General features: G+C 40.7%; 1 long non-coding RNA gene across 1 annotated transcript; it reads left to right on the forward strand.

Annotated features, from left to right (window-relative positions):
• Positions 1-8,010: 8,010 nt before the first annotated feature.
• Positions 8,011-20,730, forward strand: LOC117308614 (uncharacterized). The gene is made up of 3 exons (XR_004522703.2): positions 8,011-8,185; positions 9,822-9,871; positions 20,680-20,730. It is a non-coding gene; the product is annotated as an uncharacterized lncRNA (long non-coding RNA).
• Positions 20,731-20,941: the final 211 nt, after the last annotated feature.

Raw genomic sequence — 20,941 nt, forward strand, 5'->3', positions numbered from 1 at the left:
GATGATGGACACTGGGATGTCTGCCCTTGGCTTCCTACATTGGAATTGCCTCTCTTTCTGACAGCACTCTATCAATGAGAGAAATTGGAAGGTGTAAACAAGCTCCCAGAGTAGCCAGATCAAGGGATTCTGCTGGCTTGACTGTACACTACAAATTTCACTCTCCTGTAGTGTATTCATCTAAAGTAATACAGAAGAGGAAGAAACTACCCGTTCTGTATCCAGAGAAGTGATCTTTTTTTTTTTTTTTTTGCGGTACGCAGGCCTCTCACTGTTGTGGCCTCTCCCGTTGCGGAGCACAGGCTCCGGACGCGCAGGCTCAGCGGCCATGGCTCACGGGCCCAGCCGCTCCACGGCATGTGGGATCTTCCCGGACCGGGGCACGAACCCATGTCCCCTGTATCGGCAGGCGGACTCTCAACCACTGCGCCACCAGGGAAGCCCCAGAGAAGTGATCTTTAAGATGCTCCTGTGAGCTCTTTCAAGCCAATCAATCAGCAGCCTCTTAGCAGGCCTTCAGTTAGAGTTGAATGAATATGAATGAAACAAATAAATGAATGGGGAAATTTACATTTGTACTTCATTAAAAAGATTGTTGTCATACATAATATTGGATTCTAAAAATTAAGACTGAATATCAAGAAATGTGATTAGACAAAGTATTCTTTAATGTCTAACTTTCCTTTATCCATCCATTCATTTAAAAATATTTAGCAATTGAATTCCAGATGTTAGAAACTGTAGAATTAGGCATTGGAGATACATTAACCAAAAACACCCACGTGGCCTTGGTAAGATTTCCCTGTTTCTATCCAGCCAGCATTATCAGCACAGGAGAGCAGTCGCCAGAGCTCGGTGTCCTCCTGCAGACCTCTGCTCTCACCTCCCTGCTGATGCTCAGAGCTGGGGTAACACAGTCCTATTCTGGTCCATGATGTTGACGTCATCTGCAACCGTAAGGTCAATAACCCGGCATCCCTTGAACTTCAGTGATGGTGTGTAACTCATCCTTCAATGAAAACCATCCACATAGATACCCTCGACCTCATCCTGACCAACAGTTACATACTGCTTTCCAAACTTTCCGTCTTCTAACCAGCACCTCCTATTATTTCAACTTATGTCCTCTGGTATCCAATTTCAACAATTCTTTCATCCCACAGAAACCCATATTGTATTACCTTACCATTATTGCTTCTGTCACTGCTCATGACCCGACTTTGATATTTAGTTTCACTCAGGGTCCACAGTCCATCACTATTATCATCCTTTTAAATCGCATTTCAATATGCTATCCTCTCTTTCTCCTGAAATCACAAAATAAAGCGTTGCCCTAGTGAAAGGAAAGTCTTTACACTACTCTCTGCCAGCACCTGTAGGTCTGGACAGGGCTGAAGAAAAGTGGAATTAAGCTCGTGGTTTCATGTCAGTTCTGTAATTTCTAAACTGAAGTTGGCTGTTAGTGCTGCTGTCAACCCTATGTTATTTCATCAGTCTATTGAATCTTCCACCTCCCTAGATAGTTATCATACAATTGATTCTCTCCCCTAAACCCTCAAATGCCACCTCCAATTTTCCCTCTTAGGTAGTAAGCTTCTACCTGTTACATCGAGAAGACAAAACCATGATTCCATCACCATATTTATCTACCTGCTCTCTTTCTGCTCCAGTGCTGAAGCAACCCAGCCTATGACCTCTTCAGTCCTTTACGAATACTTACTCCTTAGAGATTTCATCCCTTCTTGTCTCTTTTCTTTTGAAAATGCCCTATGTCAAATTATTCAATTCAATTGTCCTGTGATGGTGTTAGCTAAAATTGGAAGTAAATGTGTGTTTTTTTCTCCCTAAACCTTAATTCTTCTCACTAATTGAGGCCTTGAGAATTCTTCTCTGAATAAAAAAAGAAAACAAGTAGAAAGAAGATTGGAGGTAACAAATAATGTTTAGGCCCTGTTGAAATTAGCTCCCGGGCTGGACATAACACAGGTAAAGAGACGAGTACCCTTGGGACTTGATGCTGCCTGGAATGGTCATCCTCACAGCAATTACAGAGACATGCGGGACACCACTGGACCCGCTCTGCTTGAGATCTAAGCGACAGGATCTTGCACTGCAGCCTGGACTTGCTACACAACTTTGGTTTTTGACACTCCTGACAGAAGAAATTCTCATTTGAGCACTGGCTTCTAGGAAATCAAGTGGAAGGACTTTAAAAATGTACAGAAGCAGAGGAAGAGCCTTGAGAAGGCATTGCTTCTGAGACAAGGTGGAAGGGGGCAGGGCACAGCCATTAAAGAATGAAACAACAATTAAGAAGAACAAGGTATGACAGAAACTGGTTAGAACGTACTAGGTTCAAGATGGTGAAAGATTCGACTTCCAGCAGACCTTGAGCCTCATTTTTTTTTTTTTTTTTGAACTCTAGTTAGAATCATTCATTTTTATGATTTTAAATGTCTTATGAATTCTGAGAACTCTCAAATGTATATCTATAATCCAAACCTCACTCCCAATTTTAGGGTCACCATCCCAACCACCAGTCCAGCATCCCTAGTTTATATGCCCCCCCAAAGACCTCTAGACTTATTACTCCTACTATTTACTTGGCCTCTCATCTGACCACCTACTAGATATCTCTAGACAACACATCTTCCAGCCTTCTTTACTTCAGTTAATCACATAACCAGACACCCCATTTGGGGGCCTTCTCTTACAACCCACATTCGATACATCATCAAATTCTGTAGCTTCTACCTTTGAAACAGTTGGAATACATCCAGCACTTGACCACTGCTTACTTGCTCCACTGTCACCATCCTGACGCAGCCCCATTCTTCTCACCTTTAATTCATCATTTCATCAACCTCCCAGCTGGTCTCTCTGTTTCCTCTCTTACTCTCCCCTCCCCCAGTTCATACTCAATACAGAAGATAAAACAGCCAGTATAGAAATCCAGTTAAGTCTTAAATCAGATCATGTTATTTAGCTTCTGAAAATTCTCCCATATCGTCGCATCTGTACATCTCTGTAGTTGTCTACAAAATCCCACGGGATCTGCCCCCTGTAATTCTCTGTGAACTCACCTCCTTGGTTTACCCTGTCAACCCTCTATTCCAACCTTGCTTGCCCCAAGCATGCGTGCTTCCTCCTGTCTTCACACTACTATGACCTTGACCTCAACCTTGCATCTTCTGGGCTTGCTCTTTTCTTTCCTTTAGGTCTCTGATCAAATGTGGCCTATCTGATGAGGCTTTTGCTGACATTTCTATATACAATTGTTGCCCATCCCTGACACTTTTTAGCACCTTTTCCTGAGCCTTTTTTATTTTTCTTCATGGCAGTTATCATAATATGTTCACATAAATCCATCTGCCAACACATAGAGACATAAGTTTATTATACGTACCTTCCCACAGAATGTAAGCTGTTTGAGAACAATGATTTTATCTGTTTTGATTGCATCTTAAATATCAAAGCTTAGAATAAAAAAAAAACAGAAATAGTGTAGAAGATTCATAAATACGTCTTTTTGTAAAAATGAATAAATGAATGAATTGTTTCTATTCTCATTGAGTCAGAGTTTAGGAGGGAAGATGAACATCATAATCCCATAAACTTCCTCACGAACAATTTAACATTTGCAGTTCAGTTGCTTTAAATTAGTCTTACAAAAATTACAAAACTTAAGTATCTGCTAAGGCTATATTTAATAAAATATCTTAAATGTAAACAAGAGAATTTCCTGAGACACTCTGTAGAAGCAATATGCACGTTCACATCCAGTGTACATATAGCAAATACGTACATATGACTTAAAACTTATGATCTCTGTTATTTATTAAAACTTATCACCTCTAGCTCAAAACTCAGTGAGTGAAATTTGTGTGCTACTAATTTGAAGGATCTCCAGCTCCTTCAAATTCTGCTCTAAAAGTTTGAGTTCCCTTGTATGTGTTATTCCCTTGTGTTTTTTTCCTCCCCTTCATGGGCTTCTGCCTGAATCCTGGATTAAGATACAAAATATAAGAAGTAAAAATGGGGGAGTTGATAATTGGCCCAGCAGCAGCCCACACTTAATTACGATTATGAGTCACATCTTAACATAGACAAAGTTGTCCTTTGCAGAACTCTAGGCATCCACACTGTCACAGGCAAGGTAAAATAGGGGGAAAGGAAATGGGCAAATACCTTAAAATAGTTAAGAGGATTGCCAACCCTGCAACTTAGCCTTAAAGAAATTCTCCAGCTGCACCAAAAATGAGGTGTTTCTCTTTGGTTTTCAAAGCATAGAGTTAGAGCAACTGCTGAGAGTGAACACGGGAATTACAGTGTGAAGTTTGGGGAAAAAAGAGAAGGTGTGAAACACCCATCTTGGAGAGTAGGAGACCAAGATGATGAGAGTAGGGTAATATGTATTCTGTGCTACTTGGAGAGTCTGTTAGAAGTGTGAAATCACAAAATTAAAGCAAAACCAATCTTCTAGGCTGTGTGATTTTCTCCAGTCATGTTCACAAGTACAAGCACACAGGTTTATTTTATCTAGGATTGGGATTTTGTGAAGAAGGAAGAAAAGGGCAAGTGGGTTGAAGTAGGCCATATTAGAATGATTTGAATGATGAGACCCGGGATTCAAGCAGAACAAGGAGACAAGTAAGGGCAGACATGAGGGTCAGCAGTATTTTTGGGTAGGTCACAGAGCTGCCGCGGCAAGAGTCCTTGAGCAAGCAACCTGAAAGGATAATTACGGCGACATATCCCTGGCACAGGTCTGCTTTTGAAAATGCTATCCTTTTAGGTAGTTATGACAATCAAAATACTATTGTACTCAATATAAAAGAAGGAAAGTGCCCGGTTCCCATTAGCAGCAAAGCAGTCCTAGAGCCTTGCTTTTCTCTGAACCGGCTGTTGGTGTCTTAATCGGCTTGCTTCTACTGCTAGTTGGAATCCTGGAGAGCTAATAATCCAAAGTCTCTCCCCTCAACACTTAATGCTGGCATGACCTCACCTCCAACAACACCCCAGCTCCTTTTACCCAAAATCTTAGCTCAGGAGAGTGTTGGGAAAAAGACTTTCAATGATTAAGCACCAACGACATGCTGGATTTTATGTCGGAATACACACAGACATGTATCTACACACACAGCACAGTAACTTACACGCAACAGATATTAAAGACTTTGTTGACAACAAAATGAATGGATGCTATTTTATATGCCAACAGGTAGAGATTTTCATTTGTTGTTTGCTCACCAGCGCATGCATTGAACTCAAAATTAGTGACTACTTTTCTTTCCAGAAACTCTTTGAAGAAATATAGTAGTTGCTATCACTTTTGGTGTTCAGTTTAAAAAAATTAAATTAGAAATACATTTTAAACCTCTGCAGGTTAAAATGAATAACAAAAAGCATTCTAATCAAAAGCCCCATGATAAAATATTTAAGCTCACGACTGGCTTCACTCAAGCTTAGAAATAAAATAACCTAATGGAAGAGGTGGTACCGTATAATCCCCTTCCTGGGATTCATCGCGTCTTGCCTCTCAGAGAGGACAGCTGGTAGAGAGAAAATGGAAGTATTTCAACAGCAGATTTGTCATCTCATAAGCCAGCATTATTTACTTTAAACCTTGCACTAAGAACACAACCACAGAGAATTGTCAATGAATAGTTCATTGGTATGCAAAGGAGATTGTCAACAATTTGCTAATATTTAAATGGAAGATTATCCTGAAAATAATTATAGGGACAGACTCTTCAAAGAATATTTTATTGGCAGGTTTAAAAATTAGCATTCACTAATGAGATTTGCTTGTAGACTGGGGGAGAAAATATTAATTGAAAGAAAACAAGAGTGATTAGTGTGTTTGGGGCCTAGAGAAGGGCTGGAGAAATTTGAACATTTTTATAAAGGATGAGAGCAAATGCATTACATATACTTGCTACTTTTTGCTAAAATTAAATAAACTAATATTTTTTAAAAAAAGATAACCTAAGCTGTGGCTCTCTTTTGGGGCAAAGCTAAAGAAACAGAGTCCTAGTTTCTGTATAAACTCAGTTCTCATTGTGGCCAAAGTGTATATTCTTGTATCTGCATCACTGGTTTCCTGAGTGTGTCCCATGCAACACCCATATCAAGAGACAGGATGATGGACCATGTTGAAGACCCCGTACGTTTTAACCTTCATTTGAATATTTATATAATGCATCTAAAAGGCTCTGAGATTTCCTGTAATAAACACATCTGATGACTTTTATTTTAACACACACACCTGCAAAGAAAACATTCAATTCTTTTCTTCACTCTCACACTACCCTGCCACACTCACACTTCTGACACCAGGCAGGTGGGTTTACTCCCCACACCAAGCAGTTCTCTGCAACACCAGCTGGCTGTCCTACAGTTCATTTCAATTCTGACACTAATCCAGGAGCCCACCAAGAGTCACCTCATTATAACAAAAGACAGTACCATTGCCCAGAAAATTCCAACGGTTTTAGGACCCCTGTGCCAGGAACCAGGAGCAGAGACAAATATATATATGTTCCTATTATTGCACAATATGATTCCCATCTTATTTGACAATGCATTTATGCATCTATCCATTCATTCATTCATTTATTCACTGTATAAAACCTTTTAAATTGTGAAAACAGTGCTCCCTGTAACATACCACAGATAAGAATGGACTGGAACATGCTGGGATTTTCCCTTGAGACACTTTGTTATAACTTCCAGGCCACATCATACCATTTAACCTTCCATCTTATGGACCTGTGGAAAAGTAAAGTAAGAGAGAGCAAATGTGGCTGGTGAATCTCAGCAAACCTTATTAGTCACTTGAACCACCATGTGCCGTTAGAGTAATGTCTTACTTCTGATCGGATGCAGTTATTTTCACAAGCATTTTAAGATCCTAAATTAGAATAGTTTTCAAACCTTCCTACTCATCACATCTCCCTCCTAATGTGGCCTCTTCACCTTGCCCATCCATACCCATGTAATGGGATAGAGGGTATTGGGGTGTTGGGGGAAGCAGCCCCTACCTGGGAGGAAGCTGACTGAGGCAGCCTTTGACCTAGGAGGTCTCACTCTGTCCTTGGATAAACCAGACAAGCCTTGTTGGGTTCTTATGTTGTTCTCTGATTAATTTCAGTTTTGTTCGGGGGAGTCTAGATTTTGCCTTACGCTAGAGGGAAACAATGAGTGAAGCTACTCTTCACTGTTAACAGCCACATTGGCTGTAGATGGGTCTACATCCGGAGACCTGTTCGTTGAACAGAGATGTTCTTAGTGTGCTGTGAAGAAAAGGAAAGAAAGAAAGAAAGGAAGGTGGCCAGAATTGGGACTTAGGACTTGGCACATGTTATCTTACCTACAGCTCGGTTCACAGTGAGATAACAGAAGGTCCTATAATGAGGATAATGCTTTGCAAATGGGAAACCGATCCACTTTCATTTACTCCCGAGGCGCGCTCCTACGCAGTGATCCACCTCCTGGGGCCCCTATTGCTTTGTGAAATGCGTGTGTGTATTTTAGGGTGAGAGAAGGATGACAGCAGTGGAAGGGCCTAGAGAGGGGAGAGGGAAAGGGATACTGGAGACGATGATGAAAGCACCAGGGCTGAGGGCACTTTAGGGCACTCTGGAAGGAGGTGTCTAACAGATCACCCCCACTTGCACCTGGGCAGCCACGTCCCATGAACTGGACAGCAAGGCTTGGTTAGGCAGAGGGAGGGCCTCTTTTGCCTTCTCAGAGCGAGCCCTTGTTCCTCACCACCAGAGTGTGCCAGCTACCCTGGTTTCTCTCCTGCAGTGTGGAAACTCTTGTAAGCTAGAAGAAAATGCTGAGAGGACCAGATACTGCAGATGTTGCCAAGCATTTGGAGCCAAGCTCCTTCTCACGTGGTCATCATATTTAGGGGTGAAGGGTTTTTTCTCACCCAACTGTTATGGATGTTTTCCTTCCTAGCGTTTTCAAGCTGCATGATCACACCAGAAGTGACCTCACCAACAGGCCTCAGCAGTAAACACCAGCAGAACATCTGAAAAGGACACACTTCACTGTCCTTCAGTTCACTGGGTAGCCCACAAACAGAAGCTCCCTGGGAGCAAAGACCTGGGAGGATGCAGGATGCTTCCGGTATCACAGAACCACAGCTCTCTCTTCTCCATCAACACAAGATCAGGTAACTCACACCTTCTCTCATGCCTCATTGGGGGATGGAGGGCTGGCAGGCAAAGCTCTGAATGACAGTGCTTCTAAACGGATACTATTACCTAAAAGACGTTCCTACTCTCAGTATCTCCACCGCACCAACAGAAAATCCGATCTGTTAACGTAGAATCCCACTCAACGCTGCCTCAGACCTGGGGACCCAGTTTATGACAAAGGAGAGGCAACAATGAACACGATTATCATGTACTTCAAATCAATGGCAAGTGACCAGCTGAAATACAGGACATTAGAACGTTGGGCTGGTGTGTTCCAGGATGCTGTATATTCACACCAGCGGCATCTATTTTAGGCAGTGCCCCAAGAGTCAGCACACATGCGTCTGTGTTCCAAGCGGTCACAGTAAATTGGCCCTTCTCAAAAAACAAACACCAATATCTCGTTTCTGGAGCTTGTGCTTCCCAACCTTGCAACCTTAGGCTTAGCTGACAGAGGTCTTAGTTTTTAATAAGAGACAGCCCCTACTAGGCTCCAGGGTAAGAGAACCACTGAACTGAAAGCTACAAGCCGTACCCTGTCATTTAGGGTATGTGAAAGACACAGCAGACAAAGCTGGTGTTACTTTATTGGTGGTCACGGACCCTGATGACTTTGATTCTCTAGGGTCATTGCTTAACCAGTGTGTCTGTAACCCAGGAAAGCCACTGGAGTAGCTCTCATTCTGTTATATCCAAGGACAAATAAAACCGAGTAATTACAGCCACCGTGGCTCCCCATGAGATGACAATGACAGCCTCAGAGAATCATGCTCAGATCAGCCCACTAAATACACTTCCTAGACAGCCAAAGTGCTGGATGAGGACATTTGGAATGGTTGATGGAGGAGGAGATGTTGAGAAACAATTGCAAGTTTGGGGATAGAGGTAGAAAGGGGGTAGTTTGCTCCACTTCACCTAAATTAAATCTTATTTGGAGGTTGAGGCTGACCATGACCTTGAAGCTGACCTTTGGGGCTAAAGAGGTACAGTGAATCTGAGGCTGTGGAAGGGAAGGTCATAGGGCATGATCCCTGCCTCACACCTTCCCAGGTAAAATTTTAGGGTTTTGGTGACCCCCTGGTTTCTGTTTTATTCTCCCTTTTCCAGCAGAATCCTGGTCTGGACTGAGAAGACTAAAGAGGCTGGTTGTCACCTGACTTAGTTGAATTAGTTGTCCTGACTTAGTTGAATTCACACTGATGGGCCGTCAGAGTCCAAGGCCTCCCCTTTGCTTGTCTTTTTGCAGGGGAGACAAAGCAGCCCCAGTCAGGACGCAAGTTCGACGTTTTGTTTCAGAAAATTGAAAATAAGGCGGAGGATTCTAATGAGTGGCTGGAGTCTAGATACTCAAAAGTCTGAGCCCCAAAACCAAATTCAGGGCACAGAAATGACATTCTGGTAAATGGCATTGATTCCAGAGGTCAGATCTGTGCAAAAATGTAATCTAAATGGAAATAGGCCAAGTCAAGAAAAGTACAGAGGCCAAAAAATTAAAATGAACATCAGAATATATTATTTATATTATATACATATATATATATATATTATAACAGAAAACCTCAAAATCTCAGTGACCTACAACAATGCATGTTTTTTTCCCTTGTTTGGCAGGGACTAGTCTGATCTCATCTGAGTCCCATGAACTTGTCTATAGGCTACAGGTAAGACCTGGTTTTATTCCACACGTCTCTTTCTGAAGTCCAGCCTGCAGAGGCAGTGACCACGTGAAGCTTGTCCTTTGGGGGGATCATAGCAACATAAGAGGACCCAAGAAACCATACAAATGTTTATAGTCTCTACCCATGTCATGTTCCTTCACATTCCATTGCCCAAAGCAAGTCATGGCCAAGCTCAAAGTCAGTGGGACAGGGATATATATTCCACCCCAATTGGCGAGAGAGAGAAGTATTTGCTGAGTAATAATAATCTAACCTATCACTGCTGGGCAAATGGTGGCTTTCTTGACCAATCCTTAAGAAAAGATGGGCACATGGTATTTGTGTTTGTGCAATTGACTTAAAAAACTATTGCCCATGCTAGATCCATCCTCAGAGCTGGAGATCCAGCAACTCAACTTGGTCACTTCAACAAAAATGAATCAAACTTTCTGTGACTCAGCTCAACCGAGACCAATATACACATCAGGATGCCAGTTTATTAACTTATTAGGAATTGACTATTTTTGCTAAGTAACCTGGACATTTGTTTTGATTGATCAGAACCTTTTCTTCTTAAAAGCAAATCTATTAGGGTGTCATTTTAATAACAGCTTCTGGCTTGGCAAGTGTGTGAATTCAGAGTAGAATTCAGTGGGATGGTGCCTCACCACTCATGACCTTCGCCTATAGATCCCCGATATAGAGAGAAGCTGCCCCTGGCTAAACAGGCTTGTGGGGTGTTCCCTGTCTCAGCCTCAGAACACACAGCACCAACTGGATTCTGTCAGTTGGACTCACGTTTACCGCCCTGCTCCTTATTGAAATGATCTTTCATTATATATCTAAAACAACTCATTAAGCCGGAGGTCATATTCCCAGCTCAAGGGCTGGTTTGTCTATTTCTAAGAACACTTTCTGTATATCAGAGCATCCACGTGAGTTGCTTTCATTTGTCAAACTCTCTGAATTATAAAGGTGTCCGTTTTCATCCTCCATGGTAGCTCTGCATATTAGTTAATGATTTCTATTTCTGGTATATTCTGGATCATTGAGATTTCAAATATTCTGTCTCATTGTTCTCTTGTATACTTCTATTTTGGGTTTGGTAAATATGGTTCCTCAACATGGAAAGATAACTGATTTGGGGGCAGTGATGATTTTTTCAGTTCTGACTTTTGTATGATGTCTATACTGATATCATAAAATAGTCATTGAAATATTACTTGACATCTGGCTTAATGCTACTGTTCCGTAATATGGTACAAATAAGTCTTTGGCATTTGAGAAAGCTGAGTGAACATTTTGAGGATCTGTTTTCTAATTTGTAAATTGGGGGGAGAAATACCTGCTTTGCTTGCTGTATAGAAATATTGAAAAGGAAATTAGATAATGTATGAAACACAGTTACTTGGTCCATGAGAGGACTCAATAAAAGATTGATGAATCTGATTATGATTTGGCAGTGTTCCTATGAACTTTCAAGCAATGTATATTATGAAGTAAAATGATTAAACTCTGTTAGGTATTGAGTGTTGTTGTTTTACATGATCCCTCTGTTTCAAAGACCTGTTTGTCAGGAGATCAAATTAGGTTTTTTCTCTGTTTCAAAGGCCTTTTTGTCAGGAGATCAAATTAGGTTTTTTCTCCTTCCCTGTCCTTTGTTTTCTAGACCTTTTGTACTTATATATAGAAAAATCTTGATTGATTTATACCTATTGTTTCATTCATCAACAAATGACAATTCAAGCCAGCAAACAAAAGGAAAAGAAAATATCAAAGAACTGAACAACAGACCCAATTTTAATTTTACTGCAAAATCTCCCAAAGGGAGGTAGCAACAAAAATGCCACTTTGGGCACCAGCAATGTGCATTTTTCTAATTCCTTCTTCCATCATGATCTTCCCTGGTTCATTTTAATCCTGATGGAATTCTCTATAATGGTCACTAAATTTCAAAGTACTGCACAATTAAGGATTAGTTAACTATTAGACCATATAACGCCACTCTGATTTATGTAAGCTTCATTAAAATCTTTTTCAGCTAAGATCTGAGGGGAATATGAAATGCATCAAATTTAAGAATCTAAATCAGTTTAACGAGATCTTTTCCTTTCTTGACTTCCAGTTATGTGCTTGTGTGGTGCTAGATACTTCAGAGAATGCAAAGAACTATAAATGGTTGTTAATGATGACAAAAGGAGGGAATTTGGTATTTAGACAAGAGAAAGGAGTTTAAATGTATGGCAAGAAAGGGGAAAGGTATTTTTTACATTAGCATAGTGGTAGAATGTAAAAGTTTTTGAGTCAGACTGAACTGGGAAGTTGTGCAATCTTTCTATTTTAACCATGTATTAGTTTTCTCTTGATGGGTAGCAAATTACCACAAGCTTAGCAGCTTAAAGCAATATCTATTTATTAAATCTCAGTTCTGTAGATGAGCTGGGACTTCCCTGGTGGTGTAGTGGTTAAGAATCTGCCTGCCAATGCAGGGGGCATGGGTTCGAGCCCTGGTCCAGGAAGATCCCACATGCCACGGAGCAACTAAGCCCGTGCGCCACAACTTCTGAGCGTGCTCTCTAGAGCCCATGAGACACAACTACTGAGCCTGCATGCCACAACTACTGAAGCCCGCGTGCCTACAGCCCGTGCTCAGCAAGAGGAGAAGCCACCGCAATGAGGAGCCCACGCACCCTAACCCCACTCGCCGCAACTAGAGGGGGCCTGCGCACAGCAACGAAGACCCAATGCAGCCAGAAATAAATTAATTAATTAGAAAAAGAAAAAAAAAGAGTCAGTTCAACTGGACTCTGCTTGGAGTCTTGAAAAGCCAAAAACAGGATATTGAATGACTAAGCTCTTATCCGGAGGCTCTGGGGAACAACCCACTTCCAAGCTCATTCAGGGTATTGACAGAAGTCAGATCCTCATGGTTGTAGGACTGAAGCCTCTTTTTCCTGAGGTCACTGGCTGTCAACTGAAGGTTCCTCTTTTTTCCTAAAGACCATTCACTTTCCTTCTCACAAACCGGCCATGGCACATCCAGTCCTCTCCTGTTTCAAATCTCTCTGACTTCCCTTTATGCCTCTTCTTCTACCACAACCAAAGAAAATCCCATGATTTTAGGGCTCATATGATTAGGTCAGGCCTGCCTGAAAATTCCTCTATCTTTATGTCAACTGATGAATAATCTTAATTACATCTGTAAAATCTCTTCACAGCAGTATCTCATTTTTGGTTTGATTGGGTAATCAGAAAAATAGATTCTTGGTGGTGGGCATTATTGGAATTTTGCCTACCACAAGCTATGAAATGGGGTTAATAGAAGAATGTAACTCAGAGGATTCTTACAATGATTAAATTACATTACATAGGTAAAGAACTTATTATTAAGACTTAGTAAATTTAAGAAAATTTGGCCATTATCAGCATTATTATTGTCATTGTTATTATCACCATTACATTATGATTATTATTAAATTCATATTTGAAAGTTTGGAGAAATCCTAAATAGGCCTTCAAAGTATATTGCTATTTTATGCTATGGTTTGATTACTCTAGCAGGGAGTTATTACAGATAGAACCAAAGCTACACCATCCTATATGTATACTGAGGATATATACATATACATATATATTTATGTTATATTATATTATATGCCAGTTTGTACCCTATCTTTTCAGTTTTTTTAAGTTTTCTGATGAACGGAATATTTTTCATTTTTTTAAGTGAAACATACATTAAAATAAAATGATGAAGAATTATATAACATGCAAATAATAATCAAAAGAAAGCTAGAATGGCTATATAAATTTGAAAAAGAGACTCCTGAAGCAGTATTATTACCACAATAAGGAAGGACTTTCATAATAATAATAACCAAATGATAAATGGGTAAATAAGCAAAAAATGAAAAATAATCCTAAACATATATGAACCTAAAAGCAGAGCTTCCTTAAACATGACGCATAGAACTGAGAAGAGCAAAGGACGAGTGTCCAAAATTACATATGAGCACTGCTACCACTCATGTCTGCAACTGATAGAACATGTTGGTGGAAATCAGTAAAAAAAGAGAAAGCTGAGAAACAGGACCAACTAAATTGACCTAATGTGTATTTATAGAAAACTGGACCCAACAATAGCAGAATACTCACTATTTAATTGCATGTGAGACATCCATCGACAGAGACAATACTGAGGGCCATGAAACAAACTTGCGAAAATTTAAAATATTTGAAATCATACAAAGTGTGCTCTCTGACCCTAATGGAATGAAACTAGAAATCAATAACAGAAAGAGAGCTGCAAAAAATCCTAAGTTTGCAAATTAAACAGTAAACTTAAAAAATAACACGAGTCAAAGAAGTCACATGGGAAATTAGAAAATATTTTTAACTGAACAAAAGTGAAAATCTAAGAAAGCAAAATTTGTTGAAAACAGCTAAAGCAGGTAAAACTTCAGTTCCAGCTCCAACAAGTAAAGTGCGTGGCAGCGACTGCTCCTGTCCCCCAGACAGCAACATCTTAAAGAAACTGAAAATCAGAAACTTAGCTTGGACCCATCAGGGACTGAGGCTGCAGAGCAAATGACCACCATGAACTCTGGAAAGATAAGTGAATTCAGATTCACAACTGAGATTTGTTTAATCAGAGCGGAAGCTAGTGGAGCTGAAACTCGTAGGAATTCTTAAATGGTAATTTCAATGAACTCCTGGCTATAGAAAAAATCGATACACCTAGCCAGGCTTAACCAAGGAAAAAAAAAAAGAGAAAATAAAAATTGCTAATATCAGAAGTTTGAAAAGGCATTCATCACCACCGATCCCATGGACAATAGAAGGATAGTGAAGGAATACTGTAAGTGCCTCTGATACCCATAACTTGAAAACTTAGATGAAATGGGCTAATTCTTTGAAAGATGCAAACTACTAAAACTCACACAAGGAGAAATAGCTGATATTAATAGTCCTATATTATTAAATAAATTGAATTGATAATGTCATTTTTTTTTTTCAAGAAGAAAGCACCAGGCCCAGATGATTTCACTGGTGAATTTTACCAAACATTTAAGAAAGAAATTGTACCAATTCTTCACAATCTCTTCAGATATTAGAAGCAGAGGGGCCATTTTCTAACTTAATATCTGAGGCCAGCACCACCCTAATACCAGAAACAGATAAAGGCATCCTAATGTTTTCAAGTAAGTTAATGTGCATAAACCACTCAGAACACTGGCACAGAATTAGCTGTTCACTGTTTGCTACTAATGTCCTTATTAATCTAGAATTTACTTATATCGGCAGGTATTTGGAGGACTCCTAAAGGCAAGTTGGAGTCACTGAAGTATTTTAAGCAAAGATGTTGTGCAGGGCTATGTTTTCATTTCAGGAATAAACACAATCCGTCTAGCAGCAGTGATTAGCGGCAGTAGAGAGGCGCAAGGTGAATTACTGAGAAGGGCTTAGTCGTGGTCCAGGACGGAAAGAATGAAGGCTGGCGTCAAAACCGCACCCTTGGGAGAGGGGTTGTAGCGAGGAGACAGCTCTGAGAGATGTTCTGCCCTAGGAAAGAGTAAATATTCTGCAAAGAATGAACACGCCTCCAAGGCAATTCTGTACAGCTGCAAACATCGCTGTGGAGCGACAGCTTTGTAACTCACTGCAGTGAGGCGCTGTAGGAGCTTGAAGAATCATAGCGTGAATGTAAACCTCGGTGATCCCTGACGCAGGCATCTGAAATCTTTGGCATGAGACTCGAAGGTCGGCCAGGGAACACACAGAAACAGAGAAGAGAGGGACAGAGCTGCTTTCCATAGCCACGTGATTTTTGCAAATCTCAGCAACGTGCAGACAGAGACCCATGGCGATCCCTAGTGTGCCCCTCTATCCTGGGCACGTGGTCTAATCAGCCAGGATGGAGGTACGAAGTGAGGAGATAGTAAACACACACAACTATACTTCAATCGAGAAGAAAATAAAAAGTAAACACATATTGACGCTTTCTCTAATGCCCACTGTAGGGCTGAAGATTTCCCCCAAATATCCAGCACTGCTTAACAACATACTCTCTTTATCATATACACAGTGACTAATCTGAAAGGAAGCATTTGGTTCAATGCTCTCATTTTTGCGGGGAGAAGAAGTGAAGGGTCTAGACATGACTTATCCGGACTCATCCACCCTCCAGAGGCGGAGCTGGGAACCCACTGTGTTGATGCTCTTTCTGCTGTTCCTCCTGAGCTCCTTTTTTCCTCCCTTGGCCGTTTTGCTCCTCTCCTTTCCGTCCCTTCCATCCATCCTTCCCGGAACGTCTGATAAACATTACACAACGGAAGGTGTCATTCTACATGCAAGTCTTTCTGAAGTTATTTCAGACAGGATGTTGGCAGCTGAGTCACAAAAGGGACAGTCAATGAAGACCCCTCAGGCATGAATGGCATGTGTGAGTTTCCCCCCCAGGTAAAGAAACATGGATCCCAAGCCAATCAGCATCCCCCATCACAATTCCCTGAGTATCCACTTTGGGTACCAGGAGCCTGTCCTCCCTGTATACCTCATCAGTCACTTCCTCACGAAATGCCTGGGAGATGGGGCCTGCGACTGAGCATTCCTTCCTGCCCTGTTTCTGCCTAGCAGTCCCCCTGCATGGTGTTTGCTGCCTTTGTGAACAGAGGCACATTGGCCATGTAACGTTACCCCCTGCCGGGTGCTGTCAGCACTGCCATTCCCGTCCTCAGGCCCCCAGCGGCTGTCCATCATGCCATGATCCCCCCAGACTAGCAATCTTCACTCTTCTCTTCCAGACGCAGGAGAAGCCTTTTCTCATCAGCATGTATCTCACAGGCAGTTTTCACAACGGACCTTGGGAGGCCCCGAAACAGCAGGCTTCTCTTTCCCTGGACAAGCAGGCTGAGCTCTGTGCGCACAGGAGGCCGGGCTCAGCAATGGCCCAGGACAGCCCGATAGCAAATCCTTGAGAACAGCCCCTTTTGGGGCAGTTTAAAACATTTTCTACTTTTTCACCATTATAACTCTTCAGGTCTTATTTATTATGTTTATTTTCTTTGTGTTCATCTCGTCATTTCAGAAATGATGTCCTGTTATTTATCATTCTTTCGTGAGTTCTGTCACCTAATTTCTGAGGTTTTCATAAATTCTGACATACATTGCCCTGCACGTCTTGTATGCATTTCTTGATGTGTTTTAGCCTGTTTTGAGACAGTGTTACAGTTTTGATCTTTCTGACACATTGGCTTTGTCTGTGGAATGCTATCCTGCTCCCTTTTCTTCTGTATCTTATAGTAACTCTACAGGGATGTGAGTTTTAGATTGTTCAGATTGTTTATTTTGAAGTAAATTTCGTTCTTCTGAAGTTTAAAAGTTCAGATAGATACTCTCATTTCTCGAGCCTCTCTCTTCTGTAGTTTCCCTGTAATATTAAAAATGCAAAGTTTGCTTTCTGATCACCCAGAGAGGTCTTTGATTTTATGACTCCCCATTGTAAAAGCTTAAACTCAGTGACCCCCTCAAATGAGCCTTTTCTACATCTCTCTCCCCACCGACCTTCTCTTTTTCATCTCGCTCTCATGCCAGGCCTCTTGTGAGTGCCTTGGATGCTAAAAGAAAAACGCTGGGATGATTTTGTTCTCAACTAACCAAATAAAGGATTTTCGTCAACATATCCAATTATTTTCTTTTAGTCCTAGCTTTCCTACTTCCATATACTATTAGAGAGAGAGAGAGAGAGAAGGCAAGTAGGAAACTAGGCATTTAGAAAAGAACTTGGGCAGCATCTCCAGGGGAAGGAAGATGAGGGTCTGGGCTGAGACGTAGCAGGAGAGCATTTGCTGAATCCACAAGGCGTTGAATCAGGGTGACTAGTCCCAGGTTCAGTGGCTCCTTCCTCCTCCCGGGCCTCCCTTCTCCTTTACATCCTGCTCTCCTTCTTTGGGTGTCCACCGCCGAAGTCTCTCCTCACTCACCCCAGTGATGATGTAATTTCTTGCCCTGGCTTAGACTTTATTCTCTTCATTGTCCTTGTGTTTTTATCTCTTCGGCTCTCCAACCATTCAGGCAAGGGCTCCAAAGCATGGTTTGTTCTGCTTTCTGGTTTTATGTCTTTTCATTACACCACTGGGCAGACTTAAAAACCCAATTCTTTAACATCTCTAAAACAATCTGCAATACCAGCTAACCGATTCTCACCTTGGCCCTGGGAGGCTGGGCGAGTGTGATTGTTTCCGAGAGCACTGGACTGGGAAGGTTTAAGGCACGTGCTTGAGTTTGCAAGATAAAGCAGAGAACAAATGCATCATTCACAGTGGGACCGTTCCTGACAGATCGCTACCCTTGAAAGCAACCGGTGGAAAAGAGGAGGGTGGAGGTGGGTCCGGGGAAGGCAGAGGACAGTTTCATGGTCTTGGGCAAGGTACATCAGGGACATGGGTGTAATTATATGTTCATGTATCTTTCACCTGTTGGGTGATCCTCGAGGACATGGGTGGAGATGGACTCATTTTACCATCATCACAGTCTGTGATGCATATAGTATGTATTTAGTAACAATATATGTGTCTGAAATGTAGATGGTGCTAGAAATACAGATTTCTTAACCTTCCTAAACTCCACCTGACTAGAGCATAATGGGTAGCACTAGGTACATTTAATTTTCACGTTTATTTGTGAGCTCTGGAGTCGGCCTAATTCCACGTCTTGGCTTCATCATTTATATGCCTTGCAATCTTGGACAGATCACTGAGCCTTACTAAGCTTTATTTTCCATCATTTGTAGAACAAAAGAAAACAACAAAAATATATTAATAGTACCTATTCATGGGGTTGCTGTATAAGGGGAACTGAAATTATTAGACCAGAAACTGGTACGAAGTAAGTACTCAGTTCTTCCCTGTCTTGAGTACATGCACACAAGAAAGCATTATTCTTTTTATTTCCCCTCCCTGTGTCTAGTACAGAGAGTCATCAAATACTGAACGTGAAGCATACATGCTTTTGGAAGCTTACTGCCTCCATCAGACAGTTAAAAATAACTGATTTGTGACCACCTAGAGGGGTGGGATAGGGAGGGTGGGAGGGAGACACAAGAGGGAGGAGATATGGGGATATATGTATATGTATAGCTGATTCACTTTGTTATACAGCAGAAACTAACACACCATTGTAGAGCAATTATATTCCAATAAAGATGTTTAAAAAAATAAAATAAATAAAAATAACTGAGTGCTACTAAGGTAAACCATACAGCAAACTTCAGGGGACAAATTTAAATTGTTTCGACTAATAAAATTCTTATAAATAAATACAAAATATTTTTGGCTGGTCGGACAAATGCTTTTTGTTGCCACAAAAGTTCTTAGGATAGGATTTGCCTTATGCAAACCTTAGAACAATGTGTGTAGCAGCAGTTTGTTGATACCTAGTAGGGGACTCTCGCCGTAGATGTTCATTAAATGTTTACCAACCATTAGGGATATTCATTTGGCGGTAGTTTTCACTAATAGCCACTTGAGAATAATAGAAGAGAAAAAACATATGCTCAGTGTTTCACATGGAGGCGGTCAGAATGTTTACATCCTATTCAGACTTGCTGACATCTTGAGTCAAACTTTTACACTCATAGATACACAAGTTGTCCTACTGATCTGAAGATTACTTTGAATACATCAAAAGCCAATTGTACCTATTCTTTTATTCTAAAATGTATTCTTTATTTTGAAATCCACAGAATTTAAAATGTTTTATTAGGTGTCGCATATACTATCTGATTTGTGACCAGGTGTCGCATATACTATCTTATTTTTAATTTAATTTGTTTTCTTTTTTTGTGGCACCGTTTCTCCTAGAGATCCAGATGGCATTCTCCTCACAGGGTTTAAAGAGCCTAAGCATTTGGTTCAGGTGTATTTGGAGACACATGTAACACTCCTTGGAGAATGGAGGGAACTTACACTGTTGCATAACCAGAATTGCAGCTTCACTGGCAAAAGAAAAAAAAAAATCAAGTGGAAAGTAGAAAACAGAGTGTATTTCTAGTACCTATATTCTAGGCTGTCACTTTGATAATTCTGATTCAGACTTCTGATACATTGCAGGGAATATACAAGAGGGCAGAAAAAACAGAGTTTTAAAGAAAACGTCAATAGTGTATTTCTCAGAAGCAGATTATGCAGGAAGTATGCAAATTACTTCTTGGATTCCTTGCTGAAGCAGGAACTGAGAATAGCAAAGGCCATGTGAACGAGGAACAATCTCTCGATTATCTCATCCTTAAAGAAGAAGGAGGAGAAAAAGGAATCTGAACATTTAGCAAAGAGAACCTGAAATCTTTGCTAGAAGGGTCATTTATGTGGGTGTGTTCCTCTGAAACTATTGAAACAAAGCTCTTACATCTTAAATTTGAGTGCCGTGATAAGATTTTACGTTGGATGGAGGGAAGTTTAATCTCTTAGATTGTTTCACCCCATTCTTGGTTTTGACATATGAGGGGTCTCATAAACTTTTAAGGGTTGCTTACTTATACTTTGGGGGTACACTGCCACCAGGACGAGCCTTGTTTTGACTACATTTCCTTGATCTTGGTATTACTGCTTAAATAGGCAGGCTTCCCATAGGTAATATCAAATGTTAAAAAGAAAATACATTGTTTTTATTATTCCATGTATTTATAGTTTAAAGACTCAGATTCAATATTCTCTGTGTTTCTGTTATTAACTTGTACATATCTCTGTTGTGCAAACACATTTTAATTATATTTTCTGCCTAATGAATTTCCAATTCCCTGTCTTTTATTCTAGGTAACCCTTGGATTTAGAAGAGGGACTGAGTCATGGAAGAATCTCAAATGGTGAGTAACTTGGTGGGAAAATAAAAATGGAATGACTTATTTAAATATCTAAAACCGTACTATTCCACAATCATCATTGCAACAATTTTACTTAACTAGACCCTCAAACACCTTAAGTCAATACTTTTTTCAGAGATGTACCCAGAGCCTCGGAATGTTCATTGATTGAGACTTTAATTTTGCTTTTTAGTGAAAGAGAGGCCATGCTCTTC

The sequence above is a fragment of the Tursiops truncatus genome, chromosome 17, assembly GCF_011762595.2.
Source record: "Tursiops truncatus isolate mTurTru1 chromosome 17, mTurTru1.mat.Y, whole genome shotgun sequence".
Lineage (NCBI taxonomy): Eukaryota > Metazoa > Chordata > Mammalia > Artiodactyla > Delphinidae > Tursiops > Tursiops truncatus.